The sequence below is a fragment of the Staurois parvus genome, unplaced genomic scaffold (genome assembly GCF_062004578.1).
Source record: "Staurois parvus isolate SC_StPar_1 unplaced genomic scaffold, SC_StPar_1.0 ptg000153l, whole genome shotgun sequence".
Lineage (NCBI taxonomy): Eukaryota > Metazoa > Chordata > Amphibia > Anura > Ranidae > Staurois > Staurois parvus.
Genome location: NW_028317949.1, coordinates 20,871,274 through 20,891,473, shown reverse-complemented (window position 1 = coordinate 20,891,473; position 20,200 = coordinate 20,871,274). Strand labels below are relative to the sequence as shown.

The following is a 20,200-nucleotide window of genomic DNA, read 5'->3' as shown; positions in this document are numbered from 1 at the left end:
TTAAAGTACAACTGGTAGATCCACAGAGGCTATAGAGGATCCAAGACTGGAAATAGCATGCGTAGAAGATACAGGGTGATCCCCTAGTTTTATACTGGTGTGTACCACATCAGTGAAGCCAAAAGCCAGTCTATTTTAATTTGGAAGAAATAGCAGAAGAAAGTGACTCCTCGAAGGCAAGATCGTCTAATAAGGACAGGAGGGACTCAAAATCAGCGGCTGAAGGCTGAGAGGCAATGTGCAGATCAGTTTTAGAGTCTGCAGAAGAAGATACAGAATGGTGCTTGTGACCTCTAAAAGCAGAGTCAGAATATAGCTTGGAGATTTGGACCATAAAGTCTTGCATAACTGTAGTGGAAATCTCAGCTAGGAAGGATACCATAGATGGAACAGACTCTAAAGCTGGCCATAGATGAGTTGTATTTTTTCATTCAGCCAGTGGGCTGAAAATAAAAAAAGAACAGATTCCTCCATCCACATAACCAAGATGGATGGAGGAATATCAACACTGGGACATTGTATTCTGACAGCGAAATCTGCTGCTATCAGAATATACTGATCAGTGGACGCAGCCATTGATTGACAAAAGTTTTCAAACTTGTCTGCTCAACAGAAGTTGATTTAACAATTGCCTTTTGTCCAGCAGCGACAGCCACATACTGATCAAAACTCATCTGCCCCCTGCTTAACCAGCCAAATATTCAGTCCGTCTATGGATAACTTTGGAGCAGAGGGCATCATGATTCCAGGCTGCAGACATTTGCTGCATGCAGAGTTGGGGGCACCTAGTGCAGTGGGGCTGTCTCCTTCCTTTCCCAGTGTATAGAATCAGACATGGTGGTCTATTACATATATTCCCAATAAAATAAATTTACATTTTTGGTTGTAACATGACAAAATGTGGAAAATTTCAAGGGGTATGAATACTTTTTCAAGGCACTGTAGGTGTAGTATAATACCACCACACTTAACCATGTTTGCTCTGTGTGTAAGGAAACCTTCAGTAGCCTCTGATTATTCTAGTGGCCTCCTCAGGTTATAAGGCTATAAATTCACAGTGCCATGGAGTGATTTCTCTGGTTCCCACCAAGCTTCTAGGTAGAATACTGGCTGCAGGACTCTTGCAGACAGCAGTTAACACACAGTTTCCAACCCTTACAACTTCTAAATGTAAGTATTTCAAACTTCTTTTCATACTCGCTGTAACAATTTGGTGTTTTTTGTATAAACATTGGGTCTGACAATCATCCTGCTGATTCACACAATGACTTTCACAGCAGGACTAAAGACAGTAATGTAAAAGAAGATTGCATCCACCATAGGACATGCTTGGTTACAAAGTTTTCCACCTATTAAAAAATTCCTATGGCTGTATGAAATAGCTAAACCTAAGACAAAGCTCACAATATAGAAGAGCTACAAAATATATATACACAACAATAATTGCTTTCCATATAGAAAAGTGCAATAACTCATAGAAATTAACTTTCATTTGTTGTAATGTTTTAAAATGGAATCATAATATGATAAAATAAAGAGGCAGTAGGCAATGGAAAGTGTGTTCAATTTTAGTAACCTAAGAGTGTTAAGAAAAAGGTATACCCTTTACTAGATGGAGCCTTTGTCTTTTAATTGTCAAGTAGGGATAAGATAAATGTATACGCATGATAGGAAATCCTTTAAACAGATTTTCAACATAATAAATATTTTTTTTAAGGTTGCAAAGATTTTCTTTGATGTGCTACAAACTGATTTTGGATCACTTGGTGTCAGTTGTTTCTGAAGTTTTCTTAAAGAATACCAACTCACAATAATATCTGGCATTTTACAGATGTGCCAAGAATGCTAAAATCAATATGGAAACATTTATTACCTCTTTTTGTGCCTTTCAATCTATTTGAGATTAGACTTGCCTGCTGAATATCTGAACAGCAATATGTTGCCATGACAACCTATAAGTACAGATTTGTGTGTGTCTGCATATGAGCAGTTACTTCTCAGAAATATACAAAGGATGGCTGAATCTTTTTCTATGGTAGGCATTTATTTTTGGCAGAAGGAATGATATGGGCTAAAATTATGTTTGCGCTGAGGAGATTACTCTTGCTAGGGAAGCATTGCTCAAAATATATCATATCATGTTAATCTTAGAAAGTTTAGATGTGGTTTTCCCATGTTTACCTGCTCACTTTCACACATATAATATTGCATTATTAATGGCTGACCTCAATGCACTGTTCAATTGGGCAACTGTGGCAAATGAGGTTTAATGTTGATAAATGTAAGGTTATGCACTTGGGGGCTAAGAATATGCATGCGTCATACATACTAGGGGTGGGGGGGGGCACAAATAATTAGTAAGACCCCATTTGGAATATGCAGTTCAGTTTTGGGCACCAATTCACAAAAAGAACATTGGGGAACTGGAGAAAGTGCAGAGAAGGGCAACCAAACTGACAAGAGGCATGGAGGAGCTCAGCTATGAGGAAAGATTAGAGGAATTGAATGTATTCTCTCTTGAGAAGGAGAGTAAGGGGGATATGATCAACATGTATAAATACATCAGTGGTTCAAATAATGAACTCGGTGTAGAGCTATTGACCCTGAGGTCATCACAGAGGACAAGGGGGCGCGCTTTACATCTGGAGGAAAAGAGATTTAATCTCCAAATACGGAAAAGTTTCTTCACAGTAAGAGCTGTAAAAATGTGGAATAGACCTCTCAACAGTTGGTTCTGGCCAGCTCACTAGATTGTTTTAAAAAAGGCCTCAATTCTTTCCTAGATACACAGAATATAACTGAATACTAACATTTATGGGTACAATGGATCCAGGGAACATCTGATTGCCTTCTTGGGGGATCAGGAAGGAATTTTTTTCCCCTGCAGGAGCATATTGGATCATGCTTTGCTAGGATTTTTTTTTGCCTTCATCTGGATCAACTGTGAATATAGGATAACTTTTTTTTTTTATGGTTGAACTAGATGGACTTTTGTCTTTTTTTCAGCCAGACTAACTATCAATGTATTAGATTGTAGATTAGCCACTAGAGGTCATCTAGATATGTTACTACAATGACTCTGTTTAACTGCTTAAAGCTGCTCTCCAGGTTTCATTTAACTTTAAATAGTTTGGCTGTATGCAATGTGCCCATTGCAACACTCATGCTGGAGACCACCAAAGGCCGAAGATGGACAAAGAGAGCTAGGAAGAACCCTGCTCTAGACATTTAGACATGTAAGAAGCACTGAAGAACCTGGAGCAGCAAAGGTAAGCATATTGACCATATAGTTATTCTTTAGCTTTTGTAACTTTTAGTAGAGGTCCGTTTCAATGAAAAACTGAGTACTGGGAACACAATTGTGTGTGTAAAATTAGAGATGCATATAAGTGAAACCTATCCTGACAGAAAAATAGAGGCTACCATTGCTGACCTCTATCACATAATATTAGATGCCTGGATACCTCTGGTTGTAATACTTGAGACAATGGCTTGGAATAAGCATGCAGACTCAGAAATTCAGAGTGAAGCCATGACTCCTAATCTACATACCTGCTCTGAGCCAGTGATTTAGCAAGCACAGAGAATTTTCCAGCACTTCCTAACATTTTAAAAACACAAAGATAGCAATACAAGCTTCAAGTGCACCTGTAAGTTTGATAAACATTGACAATTAGCAGTAAGACATCATTGAATATATACTAATATATTTTGTGTGCACTAAAAATTCAGGATACTCTATACAGTATATTGATCCCTCGGGGTTGCTTTCCCGATCACCCTTTGGGAGCAATATGGAGCTATGGAGAGCAAGCGACGATGAGCCACGTCATTGCCAAGAAAGATTAGCTCTTATTTGTTGGCCTGTCTATGATCAGCCTTATGTGTTTATTGTACTACTGTATTTTTACTTTTATTGTAATCACAGCTATAAGACAATGGACTGGGTGAAGATTGGTCCTATATCAAACAGCAGGTGAAATCAAGCAGGGCCTACGGCTGCCAAAAAAGTGCACAAGTGAATTGAGAACAGACCATAGCCATTGTCAGAGTAAGTGCAAACCTGAAAAAACCATGCTAGGGCTTTGGCAAAATATGATAGTGAGTAGCAGCTAGCACAATATCCCAATACACAAAAGGGGGAGGCTTACCAGAATTGCGTGACCCCCAAGAGTGGTCAACCAGCACTTGTGTGTTACTCCAAGATATCCTGCTTTCTTAGAACCACGTGCCAAGTGGAGGTACTACTATGCTGCCATAGATCACTGTGTATATATGCTCAATTTGGAAATGAAATGCGCGATCCCACCATGGCCATTTTGGTTTCTGGAAAGAGAACTGTTTATGTGATACAAAGTGCCTGAATATGATCTTAAAATTGTAAGTGCATTTACTATATTAAATTGATGGTTTTAACTGGATTACAGTATGGAGATTTGTTTCTTTTCTCTTCCATTATGTAATTTTCAAATTGAGCATGTGTACACAGTGATCTATGGCAGCATAGTAGTACATCTGTTTGACATGTGGTACTAAGGAAAGCAGGATATCTTGGAGTACACACAAACGCTGGTTGACCACTCACACAATTCTGGTAAACCTCCTCCTTTTGTGCACTGAGGTGTTGTGGATCACAGAAACTACCAACTTCCCAGTAGTAAACCACACATCTATCACTCTTCTTATGATAAGAAAACTGCTGAATTGAAGTTGGCTGTTCATTTGGACTGTTTGATTTATCTCATTAGCATGTGGTGATGCATATTAGTCTGCATGTGTATTACACATATATTATTGTTTTTTTTTGTTGTATTATTATTGTACCACTGCACTATTGATTATGAATGTCATAACAAAGTAAGAGCAGTCCACATGTCTGTGTTACTACAAGGTAATAGATCAGCTTTAAAGCTGATATGTGACAGTACCTGCTCTCTTACAGGGCTGCCCCACACATTTGGGACCAGGCGTCAAGGGAAAAATATTGATTAAAAATTGTGAGTGAGGCATGGGGTAGAAATGTCTGATGCTGGCACCCAGAATCTCTCCCCTGGGTTGAAGTCCTTCCAATCAATTAGGTAATACGTATGCTTTTTCCTGTACTTTACATCTCAAACACACTGCTCAAAAAATTTAAAGGAACACTTTTTAATCAGAGTACAGCATCAAGTTAAATAAACTCGTGGGATATTGATCTGGTCAGTTAAGTAGCAGAGGGGGTTGTTAATCAGTTTCAGCTGCTTTGGTGTTAATGAAATTAACAACAGGTGCACTAGACAGGCAACAATTAGATGACCCCCAAAACAGGAATGGTTTTACAGGTGGCGGTCACTGACAATTTTTTTCCCTACTCATCCTGATTGTTTTTCACTAGTTTTGCATTTGGGTAGGGTCAGTGTCACTACTGGTAGCATGAGGCCATACCTGGACCCTACAGAGGTTGCACATGCAGTCCATTAATACGTGCCATTGCCAGAAGGTTTTGCTGTGTCTCCTAGCACAGGCTCAAAAGCATGGAGGAGATTCCAGGAGACAGGCAGTTACACTAGGACAGCTGGACAGGGCCGTAGAAGGTCCTTAACCCATCAGCAGGACCGCTATCTGCTCCTTTGTGCAAGGAGGAATAGGATGAGCATTGCTAGAGCCCTACAAAATTATCACCAGCAGGCCACTGGTGTGAATGTCTCTGACCAAACAATCAGAAACAGACTTCATGAAGGTGACCTGAGGGCCCCACATCCTCTAGTGGGTCCTGTGCTCACTGCCTGGCATGATGAAGCTCGATTGGCATTTGCCATTGAACACCAGAATTGCCAGGTCCCCCACTGGCACCCTGTGCTTTTCACAGATGTGAGCAGGTTCACCCTGAGCATGTGCGACACACGTGAAAGGATCTGGAGAAGCCATGGAGAATGTTTTGCTGCATCGTTCAGCATGACTGTTTTGGTGGTGGGTCAATGATGGTCTGGGGAAGCATATCCATGAAAGGACGCACAGACCTCTACAGGCTAGACAATGGTACCCTGACTGCCATTAGGTATAGGGATTTAATCCTTGGACCCATTGTCAGACCCTATGCTGGTGCAGTGGGTCCTGGGTTCCTCCTGGTGCATGACAATGCCCGGCCTCATGTGGCGAGAGTATGAAGGCAGTTCTTGAAGGATGAAGGAATTGATACCACTGAATGGGCCCCACACTCGTCTGACCTAAATCCAATAGAACACCTCTGGGATATCATGTTTCGGTCCATATAACGCCGCCAGGTTGCACCTCAGACTAGCCAGGAGTTCAGTGATGCCCTGGTCCAGATCTGGGAGGAAATACCCCAGGACACCATCCGTCTCATTAGGAGCATGCTCGACGTCAGGCATGCATACAAGCATGAGGGTGCCGTACAAACTATGGAGTATAATTTTGAGTTACTGCAATTAAATTTTTAGCAAAATGGACTAGCCTACTGCATCATTTTTTCACTTTGATTTTTGGGGTGTCTTTGAATTCAGTCCTCTGTAGGTTGATCATTTTCATTTCCATAAAACGATGGGGCATCCTTACATTCCTAACACATTACCCAGACCATATTAGTATAGATATCCAGCATGATATTTAAGATCTGATATGTTTTCAAAGTGTTCCTTTAATTATTTTGAGCAGTGTACTATGAATCTTAAAATCATCCAAGGACTCAGTAGAGGATGGAGAAGGCTTATATGGTCTGAAAAATTGATTGACAATTAATGGCTTCAATAACATGACATAAGAATTCGGCATACGAAGATGGGAAGGAAGCGATAATTCATAGATAACTTGAATGATTCTGGACAGAACTTTAAAAGAACCAATAAAAAGGGGTACAGACTTGAGGGAAGGAATCTTGAGGCAAAGATTTTTTATCACCAGAATTAAATTTTTTGTTACGCCAACCTTTCATATTCCTGATTTGTATCTTGTGCACTGTGTACTAGCGTTAAAAAGTATCCTGTTCACATAAACACAAATATTTTGCCTTTCCTTTCTATTTTAAATTGAATCAGTTGTTTACAAGGTAACGGTTTATATACTTTAAAGATAGTGATAGCTTGCTGGTATCAATAAGCTACTTTGGAAGAAGTGGAAATGCAAAATGGAACCCAGGGATGCTTCCTGAGACCCTGGAGTAACTGGAGTTACTGTGATTGTTGAGGGCAACCTCAGCATACAAAAGTAGAAAAACCAGGTCATCGTGAAGAGAATTGACAAAGGCCTGCAGAAATTACTCTAAGGAAAAGTTAGTCCTCTCCGTCTGGACATTCAACTGGGTATGATAGGAGAATGAAGTGTTCAGACTAATTACAAATGCTTTGCAAACGGCCTTCCAAAATCTAGATTTAAATTGAACCTCTCTATCCAAGGTAATGTGCGTAGGAAGATCAAGTAGGTGGAAGATCTACGTGATGAAAAAAATAAATAAATAAAATTATATATGGTATGCCTGGGCTAACGGAAACAAAACCAGGGAAACAGTTACTATGCTAACCCATATAATATGGCAACCCTAAGAAGGTGGAGGATGCATCGTAAAATCCATGGAGATCTGTGTCCAAGATTCAGCTGGAATGGGTAGAGGATGACAGGCAGTTCAGGATTAAATCTTTAACATCATGTCAGATACTGGACCATTAATATGAATGGGCTAAGAGTGCATAGGTTTAGTAAATGCCTGGTTGGCCAATGAACTTGGATTCAAGGGCCCAACTAAGCACTCTCTTCTGGAAGTTAGAAGGCACAAAGAAACAACCCGAAAGAACTTTAGACTGCAAAACAGGGAGTGCAGGCGAGAATACAGCTTGGATGAATAACTAGAGATTTTGGCAATGTTCTCAGAATCCGAAACATCAAATGAAGAGTGCATTTTTGTCTGAGATGGTGAAGAAAAATCTCAGAAAGAATAAGGCCTTTCTGGCCTAGCTGGGGTTTACAAATTGCAAGGTTGCAGGTTTTTATGGTCAGGAAAAATCAGGTGTAGTGCCCTCTCCAGGGGGTGCCTCTACTCTTCCAAAGCTAACTAAATCGCAAGGAGTTCCCTGTCACAGATAGAATAATTCTTCTCAAGGAATGAGGATAGCTTAGAGAAAAAACACACAAGGCCTCCTTCTGTGGGATGCAACCTGAAAAGAGTACAGCCTGATCCCAAAAGAAGCTCTGAATATAGGAAAAAGTGGTTTCTGAAGGCCCAAAGCCACTGGAGAATGACATGGACATGGTGATGAACACAAGTTTAGGAGAAAACACCAAAATGTTGTGCAAGTAGATCACCATGGACATGGCATAGGAGATCGTAACACATCATTAAAAAGTGTTGAAAGACAGCTTTACAAAGAATAAAATGTAAGATGTAGTTTAAATGGAAGCAAAAAAAACAGAGTATGCGAAAATCCCCACTTGAGGTTCCATAGCATTGATCTCTTCCTGCCCTTGAGCAGGACAGAAAATCACCAAGGAAGAGGTTGGTCTTGTCTTTATTGATTAAGCCTCTCTGTTTCCTGCTCCTCGCAGGTGGGTGATCTCATCAGGTGTGTTGTCATAGGATGAAAAAAAAACAAAAAAAACAAACAAACCCCTGTTCCGATATAAAGCACATTTCAAAACACATACAAAAATGACTGCGCTACACAAATCCAAGGAAAGAATAAAGGCCATAAGGCTTCTAAGATCACTATTGCCAGATGGATCACCCAGGTCATCCTTTGTAGATACATACACTATGTTGCCAAAAGTATTGGGACATGTGCCTTTACATGCACATGAACTTTAATGGCATCCCAGTCTTAGTCCGTAAGATTCAACATTGAGTTGGTCCACCCTTTGCTGCTATAACAGCTTTAACTCTTTTGGGGAGGCTGTCCACAAGGTTTAGGAGTGTGTCTATGGGAATGTTTAATCATTCTTTCAGACGCACATTTGTGAGCTCAGGCACTGATGTCGGATGAGAAGGCCTGGCTCGGACTCTCCGCTCTAATTCATCCCAAAGGTGTTCTATCGGGCTGAGGTCAGGACTCTGTGTAGGGCAGTCAAGTTCCTCCACCCCAAACTCGCTCATCCATGTCTTTATGGGCCTTGCTTTGTGCACTGGTGCACAGCCATGCTGGATGCCTTAAGCGTTCCCTTCACTGGAACTAAGGGGTGAAGACTAACCCCTGAAAAACAAGTCCACACCATAATCCCCCTCCACCAAACTTTTCACTTGGCACAATGCAGTCAGGCAAGTACCGTTCTCCTGGCAACCGCCAAACCCAGATATGTCCATCGGATTTACAGACAGAGAAGAGTGATTCATCACTCCAGAGAACATGTCTTCACTACTCTAGTGGTCCAGTCCAGTGGTGGCGTGCTTTACACCACTGCATCCGATGCTTTGCATTGCACTTGGTGATGTAAGGCTTGGATGCACCTGCTCGGCCATGGAACCCCATTCCATGAAGCACTCTATGCACGGTTGTTGTGCTAATCTGAAGACCACACGAAGTTTGGAGGTCTTTAGCAGACAGTTGACAACTTCTGCACACTGTGCGCTTGAGAATGCGCTGACCCCGCTCTGTCATTTTACATGGCCTACCACTTGGAGGCCGAGTTGCTGTTGTTCCCAGCTGCTTTCACTTTGTTATAATAATACTAACAGTTGACCGTGGAATATTTAGTAGCAAGGAAATTTCATGGATGGACTTATTGCACATGTGGCAACCTATCACAGGACCATGCTTGAATTCACTGAGCTCCTGAGAGCGACCCATTCTTTCACAAATGTTTGTAGAAGCAGTCTGCATGCCTAGGTGCTTGATTTTATAGACCTGTTGCCATGGAGGCGATTGGAAGATCTGAATGCAATGATTTGGAGGGGTGTCCCAATACTTTTGGCAATATAGTTTAACTATCAATAAGCCTCTTCCTGAAAAGCTAAAAGCACATTCTACCAGATCAATCTCTAACTCTTGGGCCAAGGCTGCCACAGCCAAGGTGCATCATGTATGTACAGCTGCTTTGTGGTTAAGCTTTCCCACTTTTGTCCAGCACTACAGGCTTGAGGTGGATCTACAGGAGCAGACTGACTTTTGACAGAAAATATTATCCTCAGTTTTCCATCCATGAGGCATTTACAGTACATGTTATACCTCTCAGGTGTGCTGCCATGGGATGTAGTGGAAAACACTACTGCTGGTATTTGCTGGTATTTCCCTTTCCACGTAGTCACCATGAGAGCACAGCCTTATTCTCTCCCTGGTGCTTGCCTTTTTCTGCCACTATTTTATGCAGAGGAAGGGGGTTGGCCTTGCCTTTACTATTAATTCTCTGTTACATGCCCCTTGCAGGTGGGCTCTTATTGTAACTACTAGCACAAAACCCTTTTTTTTCTGTGTAACTTAAAATGTTTAAAACTTTTTTTCTTTTGCCTAAATTTATTGCTATTACATGGGGGGACTGATAAGTCCAATGAAAGACAGGTTCTCTTTATGAGACACCAAAAGTCTATTAGACTCCTAATGTCTCCCCTGCACTCCATTGAAGCCAATTTTAATAAATTGTTCTCATTAGCTTCTTTTCTGGCCACATCAACCCAGGATTGACAGCTCAAAAACTGGAAGTGATGAAAGCTTGCCGCTTAATTCACTGGAGAAATGGAACATTCTGTTGTGTGTTTGGTATTGATAGGGCAGTTTTATAGGTGCCCAAATAACTTTCAGCAGAAAGCACACAGTTGCTGAAAAGTGTAAACATACTCCCAGCTGCTATAGAAGTGTTTAACCACCTCCCGCCCGCCATATAGTCCAATGACGGGCGCAAGGTGGTTCTCTCGTTCTGATAGGACGTCATATGACATCCTGCCATTCTCACCGTGCATGCGCGGCTCAGGGAGCGCGGTAATCGGCTTTCCGCGGAGGGGACATGTACACTGATCATCAGGGCACTGATGATCAGTGTGCCCTGATGATCAGTGTGGCCCCAGAAGCTCCACCTGTCAGAGTCCATCAGTGCCAGCTGACCACTGCCACATATCAGTGCATACCAGTGCACATCAATGCCACAAATCAGTGCCCATCTGAGCTGCCCTTCAGTGTCACCCATCAGTGCCAGTCAGTGCCACCTATCAGTGCCGCTTATCAGTGCTAGTCAGTGCTGCCTATCAGTGCCGCTTATCAGTGCCAGTCAGTGCCACCTAACAGTGCTATATATCAGTGCTGCCTTTCAGTGCCCAGTGATGTCTATCAATGCCCATCAGTGCCACCTACCAGTGCCTCATCAGTGCCACCTATCAGTGTCCATCAGTGCATCTTATCAGAGCCCATCACTACAGCCTCATTAGCGTACATCAGTGAAGGAGAAAAATCACTTATTTACAAAACTGTATAACAAAAACAAAACAAAGAAAAAAACTTTTTAAAAAAAAAATTTCAGTGGTTTTTGGTTTAAGAAAAAATAAAGAAACCCAGAGGTGATTACATACCACCAAAATAAAGCTCTGTCACAAAAAAATGATAAAAATTTCATATGGGTACAGTGTTGCATGACCGCGCAATTGTCATTCAAAGTGTGACAGCGCTGAGAGCTGGAAATTGGTCTAGGCAGGAAGGGGGTATAAGTGCCCTGTAGGCTAGTGGTTAAAGGCCTTTGTTGCGAAGGACGGCCTTATGTCAATGGCAGTGAATGTGTTTAAACTATTTTACACATTCCTATGTAAATAAAATCTTAAAGCGGTATAAAACCCAAAACCAAAAATGTAATATTTTGCAGCTTACCAATTATTAGATGTGGTGGCTGCATCAGGTTTCTTTTCTTTTGCTTTTTCCCCTCTGTTTTCACTTGGTGATCTGGCCAGTAACATACCTTCTGTAATAGTGAGACAACTCTGGATGAATGAGCACAGGAGAAACAGCAGAATTGTCAGTCTGAGGGTAGGGTAGTGTTAAATGTATTAGCAGATTTAAATACACTAAACAAATTGAAGCCAAACTCCAGCTGACATAATCAGTTACAGCGTTTTTGTTTCCTTTTGAGATAAAGGTTTTGCACGAATGAATAAATAAAAGCTGACCATTTTAAATCATCCCTGCCAGTGTTAATTGGTTTGTTTAATACATGCAAAGAGATACATTCTGCTAAAGAGCTTGTACTTTTGAAAAACAAAAGACTTTCTAGCCAAATAAAAATAAAAGAAACAACGCCTTAAAAAGGAAACTAATACAGCCATCACATCTAAGGCTCCATTCAAACTTCATGGCAAATCACATGGCAATCGCTACACAACGGGCAATGCACATTTTGATGCCACTATCCTTTAATTGCACCGCAAACATAAAGTGACTCTGCTACACGGCAAAACGAACCTTTAAAAAAATCATGGAAAGCTTGTTGCCCAAAAAGGAGCAGGACCTTCTTTTTTAAAGCGACAAAAGCGCATAGAGCAGGGCATTCTAGTGAATGGGCTAGCCCTATGCGACATGCAGAATCACGTCTGAATCAGGGCCAAAAAAAAAAAAAAAACGGTAAGCTGCAACATAATAAATGTGTGCTTTTGAGTTGAATTCTGCTTTAAGCTTACAAATTAATATTATTGCAATTTGATCCCACAACTAGAGTAGTTTTGAGGGCATTCTGGACTTTCTAATAAATGAGCACAGCAGAGGCTTTGTCCTTTCAGACTGCAATTACCTCTCTGAAAACTTTGGTAAGCATGAAAAGAGACTATAGCTCCATTTGCTGGCAGGAAAACATAAATGTGAAACGCTCAAATACGATATGGTGTATTTACCCAATTAAAAAAAAAAAAAAAAAGTTTAGTTTCTAAACAAACAAACAAACACACACACACAAAATACACACATACCCAATTCACAATGAAAATTCTGCACCATTGTCTTAAAGACAGAGAGGTTAACATAATATACCCTGCCATACAAATATTTTTCCCCAAGGAAAATTTGCACCTTTTGCTGTTCAACCTGGTTTTCAAATGATAAATATGATGTAGAATTAGGTTTGTTCCAGTAGAGTGCTGAAGTATATTCAGTTTGACAGAATTTGTCCAAACAAAAAATTTAATTATGGAACAAGATTCATCAGGAAAACTCATACTAGAACAATTGGAATACTACAAGTTATAGTAGGAGTTTCTCTAATAAATGTTGTTGTATAGTTGACTTAGTTTTACTGAATACTGTCAAATCTGTACAGAAGGTATAAACGGTTATACAGGTTGGTAGTTTGGTTTTCCTGTCGATTACTCTTAAGATGATGGCTTTTTAGATTTTACCTATGACGTTTAACCAATGTAGAGTCAAATGAGGTGTACAAATGAAAAATTCAACCATACAATTTATTTTTCCTCAGCCACTGGGCAGTTACGAATGATACAACTCCTGCACAGAGGAGTTACAGCTTTCCAACACCTTACAGATGCTGAAAAAGAGCAAAGTGCAGGGTGCATGCACCATAGTGTACACAAAACAGAAAAAAACTGCTATGGAAAAGAGGAAGACGTATTTCCACAAGAGACTTGCACATTTGTTTTCTATTTTTAATTGCGCATTAAGTAGCAGCTTGTGTCTTGGATGTCATGTTCATTATGTGCTGAAATATCAGTTATGTAGGAATGTTTATTACACTTGGACAGTTAATTTATAATAATGTGTACCCAACATAATGCTTTCACATTACATTAATAAAAAAGTCAATGAACACACAAAAACAAAAAGGTTGTTTAAAATGTTTACTTTTTCACAATTCAAAATATGAATAAAATAAATGTGAGCTTGTTTTGGCACAAAACAATATTCAAACAACCCCCCCCAACCTCTCAGGGTCAACCTCCAAAGAACCATCTCTGAGCATGGCGACAGCCTGGCGGAGAACTGACTGGATCCCCAAAAGCTGTTCGCTAAAGTATGCAGCCTCTTCCTTATTATGCCTACAGGGAGTCCTATCCACAGTGGCATAGTGCAGGCACTGAAACCTGTAGGTCCAGCAATCGATGTGTCCTAATGGCCACTAAAAGATACTCCTGTTGGGTCTCCACGAGTCATCAACAATAACACCAAGAGGTCCAGAAGCAGCATGAAGATGGAACCTATAAATTAAATACAAATTATTAGAAAATCATAAACACATAGTTGCGTCTTCCTAAGGCCCCATTCACATCTGGCATTTTGGGGTCTCAGAAATGATCATTGCAATAATGCCTGCAATCCCAAATTGCACTGCAACAGTGGCAAAATGCACCATGCTTGTTTGGGTGCCATTAATTTCCATTGGTTTCTAAATGTGGTATGGTTCTGCTGGAATTGTCATGCGATAAATTGTGTTGCAATCGCAGCAAACCGCATTACATGAAGCTTATCGGCCCCAAATAAGCTACTGCTCCTTTTTGGGCAACAAGCTTTACGCGATGCTGTTTGCAGTGATTTGTCATGTGCTGACAAGTTCTCCATTATATGCAAATAGACACCATCTGCTTTAGATTTACCACTAGTTACATGTGAATTTGTTTTCTGTTATAATGTCAGCCTTAGCTGTAAGTGTGAGTCAAGCTATTTTATGTAACGGTTTCAAGCTAAACAGACAGGTTAATCATATACAATAGAACACCCACAAAAACACATGCCATGAAAAACAAAAAAGGCACCCTTTTCTGGCATGCGGTGGATGCAGTACAAAGTGTTGGCATTTTTACACAATGCTAGCAGGGATATGTTTGCTGAAAAGGTGTTACATTTACCCAATAAAATGCTGCATAGGTGTTCTTCTACTGTCAATTCTTGAAAATAGCAGGACAGACTGGGTTATACTTACTGCTGGGATCTTCCAGGTTTGTATGTGGCAACTCAACTACACCCTGTTCCAAATTATGCAAATGATATTTTTCTCATTTACCTAAATAATTGATGTAAATAACAGTCAGCATAATTCTCATGTTATCAACTATTAAGAGTACAATTCACATTTTATTGAACAAACCTCCTAACGATAACAGGATTTTTTTTAAACATAAAAAACTTACAATGCACTGTTCCAAATTATTATGGACAGTAAGTTTCAGAACACTTTATAGGTTGTAAAGAACTGAAAATTGTCATTTGTTGTGTTTGCAGCATATTTACTGAAATCAAAAGCTATTTCAATCAAACTTTTAACAACATTTTAACTTTTTAAACATTTTAACAGGTCACGTTACATTGTAACATAGGACCCCTTATTTGATAGCAGCTTCACAAGTCTTGCATCCATTGAACTTGTGAGTTTTTGGACAGTTTCTACTTGAATTTGTTTGCAAGATGTCAGAATAGCCTCCCAGAGCTGATGTTTGGATGTAAACTGCCTCCCACCCTCATAGATCTTTTGCTTGAGGATGCTCCAAAGGTTCTCAATAGGATTGAGGTCAGGGGAGGATGGAGGCCACACTATGACTCTCTCTCCTTTTATCCCCATAGCAGCCATTGATTCAGAGGTATTCTTTGCAGCATGAGATGGTGCATTGTCATGCATGAAGATGATTTTATTACGGAAAGCATAGTTCTTCCTTCTGTACCAGGGAAGAAAGTGGTCAGTCATAAACTCCACATACTTTGCAGAGGTCATCTTTACACCTTCAGGGACCCTAAAGGGGCCGACCAGCTCTGTTCCCATGATTCCGGCCCAAAACATGACTCCACCACCGCCTTGCTGACGTCGCAGCCTTGTTGGAACAGGGTGGCCGTCCACCAACCATCCACTACTCCATCCATCTGGACCATCCAGGGTTGCACGGCACTCATTAGTGAACAGGACTGTTTGAAAATTAGTCTTCATATATTTTTCTGCCCAATGCAGCCATTTCTGCTTGTGAGCATTGGTTAGTGGTGGCCAAATAGAAGGTTTAAGCACATTGCAAGACTCTGGAGGACTCTACACCTTGATGTCTGTGGGACTCCAGATGCACCAGCAGCTTCAAAAATCTGTTTGCTGCTATGTAATGGTATTTTAGCAGCTTCTCTCTTGATCCGATGCATGGATCTGGCAGAAATCTTCCTCAATGTGCCTTTACCTGCACAAACCCGTCTGTGCTCTGAATCAGCCACAAATCTCTTAATAGTGCAATGATCACGCTTAAGTTTTCGTGAAATATCTAATGTTTTCATACCTCGTCCAAGGCATTGAACTATTTCACTCTTTTTGGCAGCAGAGAGATCCCTTTTCTTCCCCATATTGCTTGAAAATGGTGCTCTGCTTAATAATGTGGAACACCCTCCTTTAGTAGTTTTTCTTTAATTTGGGCTCACCGGCCAATCTAATTATCACAGGTGTCCGAGATTGTTTTCAGTGATCAAAAGAGCCCCGAGACACAATGCCATCCATGAGTTAAACTGAAAAACAAAATATTTAATCTTTGTGACACTTAAATAGAATTTGCATAATAATTTGGAACAGGGTGTATTAGGTAAAGTTGATCCAGGGAATATCCGATTGCCTGTCAGGGGATCAGGAAGGATTTTTTTTTCCTGCAGTAGGAAATTGGATCATGCTTTGCTGGGTTTTTTTTTGCCTTCTCTGGATCATCTGTGGGTATAGGATGATAACTTTTTTTTTTTAATAGTTGAACTATATGGACTTTTGTCTTTTTTCAGCCAGACTAACTATGTACCTACAACCTCCTCGGCAGCCTCTGGAGACACCATCGAAGGTTATTCTTCCCCCTCAGAAGACTCCACAGGAACTAAATATTATAAAGAAAGCATGTTATGTCAATGTCATTGGGTACCAATTTTCAACAGCATTTGGCAAATTATCATTATTTATAGCCAGGGAACATTATTACTTTTATTTTTAATTCGATTAAATTGCATAACAAGTAATGGCTACTTCAATATGTGTTCTAAAAAAAGCTGTATGTGAACCTTATCTTTCACTCTCTCTCAGCTGCCTAATTAAGAAGAAAGGGCCAGGCAAACAAAAACCCTTAGAAAACTTTAGATTTGTGTTCTGAAATAAATTATTTCTCAATGAATATCTACAAACCAGTGAAACTATATAGAATTGGTGGTCACTTTGAAAATTATGCCTCAGTTAAAGAATATGTAAGCCCATTTTACATGCTAATGATTTTCTGATTTGTAAGGGAGTTGATGGTGTGGGTGTTTGTGCTGGTTTGTGACTGTTGCATGTGTTTGCTGTTGTATGTTTCTGACTGCTTACCTGTTATGTTATTATGTTGTTTTGTGATTCTCTTTTGTTATATGTATGGGGTTTCTTGCCTACAATAATTTGTTGTTTGTTTTTTGATCCCCTTCTCTGTATCCTTATTCTTTGATTTTTGTTTTGAGTTCCTGTTATTATTTGTGTTATCCTTGTTCTGTTTATTTTGCATTTATAAAACACAAACAATAACACCTTTTAGAAAAAAAAAAAATGAATATGTAAGCCCAACATTTCATATTCCTGATATGTGCCTAAAGTACCACATGCTTGTATGAAAAAGTATCCTGTTCTCTTTGTATTGCTTCCTTTATGTGAAATCCCTGGTGTTCCTGCCAGTTCCTCTGCTTTCCTAATGAAAAAAAAAAAAAACTGACTACACTAGTCAGGGGAGCAAAGTGTGGTCAGTTTTCTGGCTGTGCTGGTTATTCAGCCTGCTCTCCTCCAATGATCAGACTTGTCCTGACAGGCTGCCCCCACCACCAAGATTTTTTAAACTCTACAAATGAATACATTTGGATAATAAACTATTAAAAAAAGAAAACACACGGATTAAAAAGACTAATTCCCTCACTTTCTGATATAAAACATATTAACCATTCTGTTACTCTGCAAGTGTGTGATGGTGTTTAGTCTAGGTGAAAGCCTGCAAACTATGGTACATCAAAGATGTACGGGTATGGCCAGCCAGAACAGAAGTGCTACAACCATCCATTTAATTACTACGGTTGGTCCTTAAGTGGCTAGCCTTTATTTTTTCCAGTCATCTCTTTCTCACGAAAAATTAGTCATCATGTAACCAACCAAATATATAAAAAATATCCTTGGTCGTCTCAGAGTCCTATGAAATATACACATTTTTGGCAGGCACTGCACTGATAAACATGTGAAATGACCACAGACAGGGTTCTGTGCTACAATGTAAAATAAAAACTACTTACCAATTGCAAGTGGATGCTTTTGCTACTTTGATTGCCTGCTTTCTGCAAACCAAAAACAATTATAAATTACTTGGTTCTGCCAGAACTAGAAAACAGTCATGCATATGAAATTAACCAACCTGGAAAGCTCTGGGATATTGAAGTCCTGCATCAAAAGGGAATATGTTTAGCTCTTGTTAAGCAAACTGAGCCAGGCATTATTTACACATGATCGTACTGCAAAACAGAAATTCAAAAAGGCATAGTTTACAAAATTGCACTCCAGTTTCATAAATAATTTGCAGGTCATGTGACAAATCTTACTATTTTGTGAAATATAGTTCAACATGTTATATTTAATGTTCACAATGTACTATAAAAAGGTATTGGCTTAGTAGCATAGATAATTATAATAAAAGGTAGCTTCAGTGGATGTTCCTGTTGGTAAAATAGTGGGGCACTACTGGTTGCAAATTAAATACCTAAAAACTATCCCACATTTACTGACTTTTTCTGACAGTTTTGTAAAACCCAAATTCCAAAAAAGTTGGGACGCTGTGTAAAATCTACATAAAAGCAGAATGCATTTATTTGCAAATCTCATAAACCCATATTTTATTCACGATAGAGAACAGAAATGTTTAAAACTGAGATAATGTACCATTTTAAGAAAATAAGGTAACATTAAAAATGATGGCAGCAACACATCTCAAAAAAGTCAGGGCAACAAAAAGCTTGCACAGTAAGTAGTTCCAACAAGGAAGAGCTGAAAGAACATTTAGCAACAAATTAGGTTAATTAGCAAACAGGTAAATATAATGTTTTGGTATAAAAAGAAAGAAAAAAAAAAAAAAAAAAAAAAGAAGCATCTTAGAGAGTCAGAGTGTCTCAAATTAAAGAGCAGAGTTTCACCAATCTGTGAAAAGCAGTGTCTAAAATTTTTTTGGTTGAACAATTTCAAAATAATGTTCAACGTAAAACTGCATACAGTATATTATCATCTACGATACATAATAAAGAATCTGCAGAAATCTCTGTACTCTAGGAACAAGGCAGAAACATAATACTGGACGCCTGTGCTCTTTGAGCCCTCAGAAAAACAAGCATGAATCCCTGAAGGACATCATTACATGGGCTCGGAATACTTTCAAAAATCACATGTCTGAACACAGTCTGCCGTGCTATCCCAAAAAGTAAAGGTAAAGCTCTTCTGAAAAGAAGAAGCCATATCCGAAAATAATCAGAAATGCCCCCATCTTCTCTGGGCCAAAGCTCATTTAACCACTTCCCTCCCGCCATGTACTACGGACGGGCAGTAGCTGCAGGTAAAGCGATGTACCTGTATGTCGCTTTTCTCTTCCTGGTTTACAGCATGGAGGTGTATGTCAGCAGATCTCGGCCAGTGATTTTGGCTAGGACTCACTCTGCTGATCTCCTACAGCGAATGGAGATGCAGAGCTGTGCCTGTATTTGTAAATACAAGCACAGGATCTAGCTGGTTCTTCTCTCCCTGGAACCATTTTGTTCTAGAAAGAGAAGAAAGACATCACACGTGAGTAAAAGCAGCACACTGCACCCACACACGTTAGAGACATTTTAACCCCTTGATTGCCACATTTAGGTCGTTGATCACCGTCACTACTAGTATAGTGTTTGTATGGATCAATATATTGATCACGGACAAAACTATACCAGTGCCCCCTTACTATTAGTGTCCCCAAAAAAGCAGTGTTAGCAGGATCATCCCTCGTTCGCTGTTCACTGCCAGCACTAGTGTTTAGCCCCAACGCTCCCCCCCCCCCCCCACACACCTAACGAGAAGTGCAGCGTCAGTACAATTTTTGATCATTGTCACCTGTAACAAATTGCACACAAAACCGCAGTGTTCACAGAATCAGGTCTGATCTCTTTTAGCACTTGCTGGTAAATATTTTGTAGTGGTTCAAGCAGTTCCTGACAGCCAGGTGCTCTTTTTCCCCCACTAGGTACCTGTAAATTTAGAGTCCAAAATGGCCAACGAAAGGTAAAGTAGTGAAGAGGCCTACAGGATTCTGAGCTTGTGAGGTGAGAGCGAAGGGCAA

The 20,200-nt window shown here is 40.0% G+C and overlaps 1 protein-coding gene and 1 long non-coding RNA gene across 2 annotated transcripts in view; both read right to left on the bottom strand.

Moving 5' to 3' along the window:
* The window catches only part of CUNH5orf22 (chromosome unknown C5orf22 homolog), a 101,685-nt gene that overhangs the window by 54,599 nt on the left and 26,886 nt on the right, over positions 1–20,200 (bottom strand). The window lies entirely within an intron of this gene.
* On the bottom strand, positions 13,729–19,821 carry LOC149463739 (uncharacterized). The gene is made up of 5 exons (XR_016312399.1): positions 19,459–19,821; positions 18,260–18,356; positions 18,141–18,182; positions 16,649–16,720; positions 13,729–14,098 (listed from the first exon to the last, which is right to left on the bottom strand). It is a non-coding gene; the product is annotated as an uncharacterized LOC149463739 (long non-coding RNA).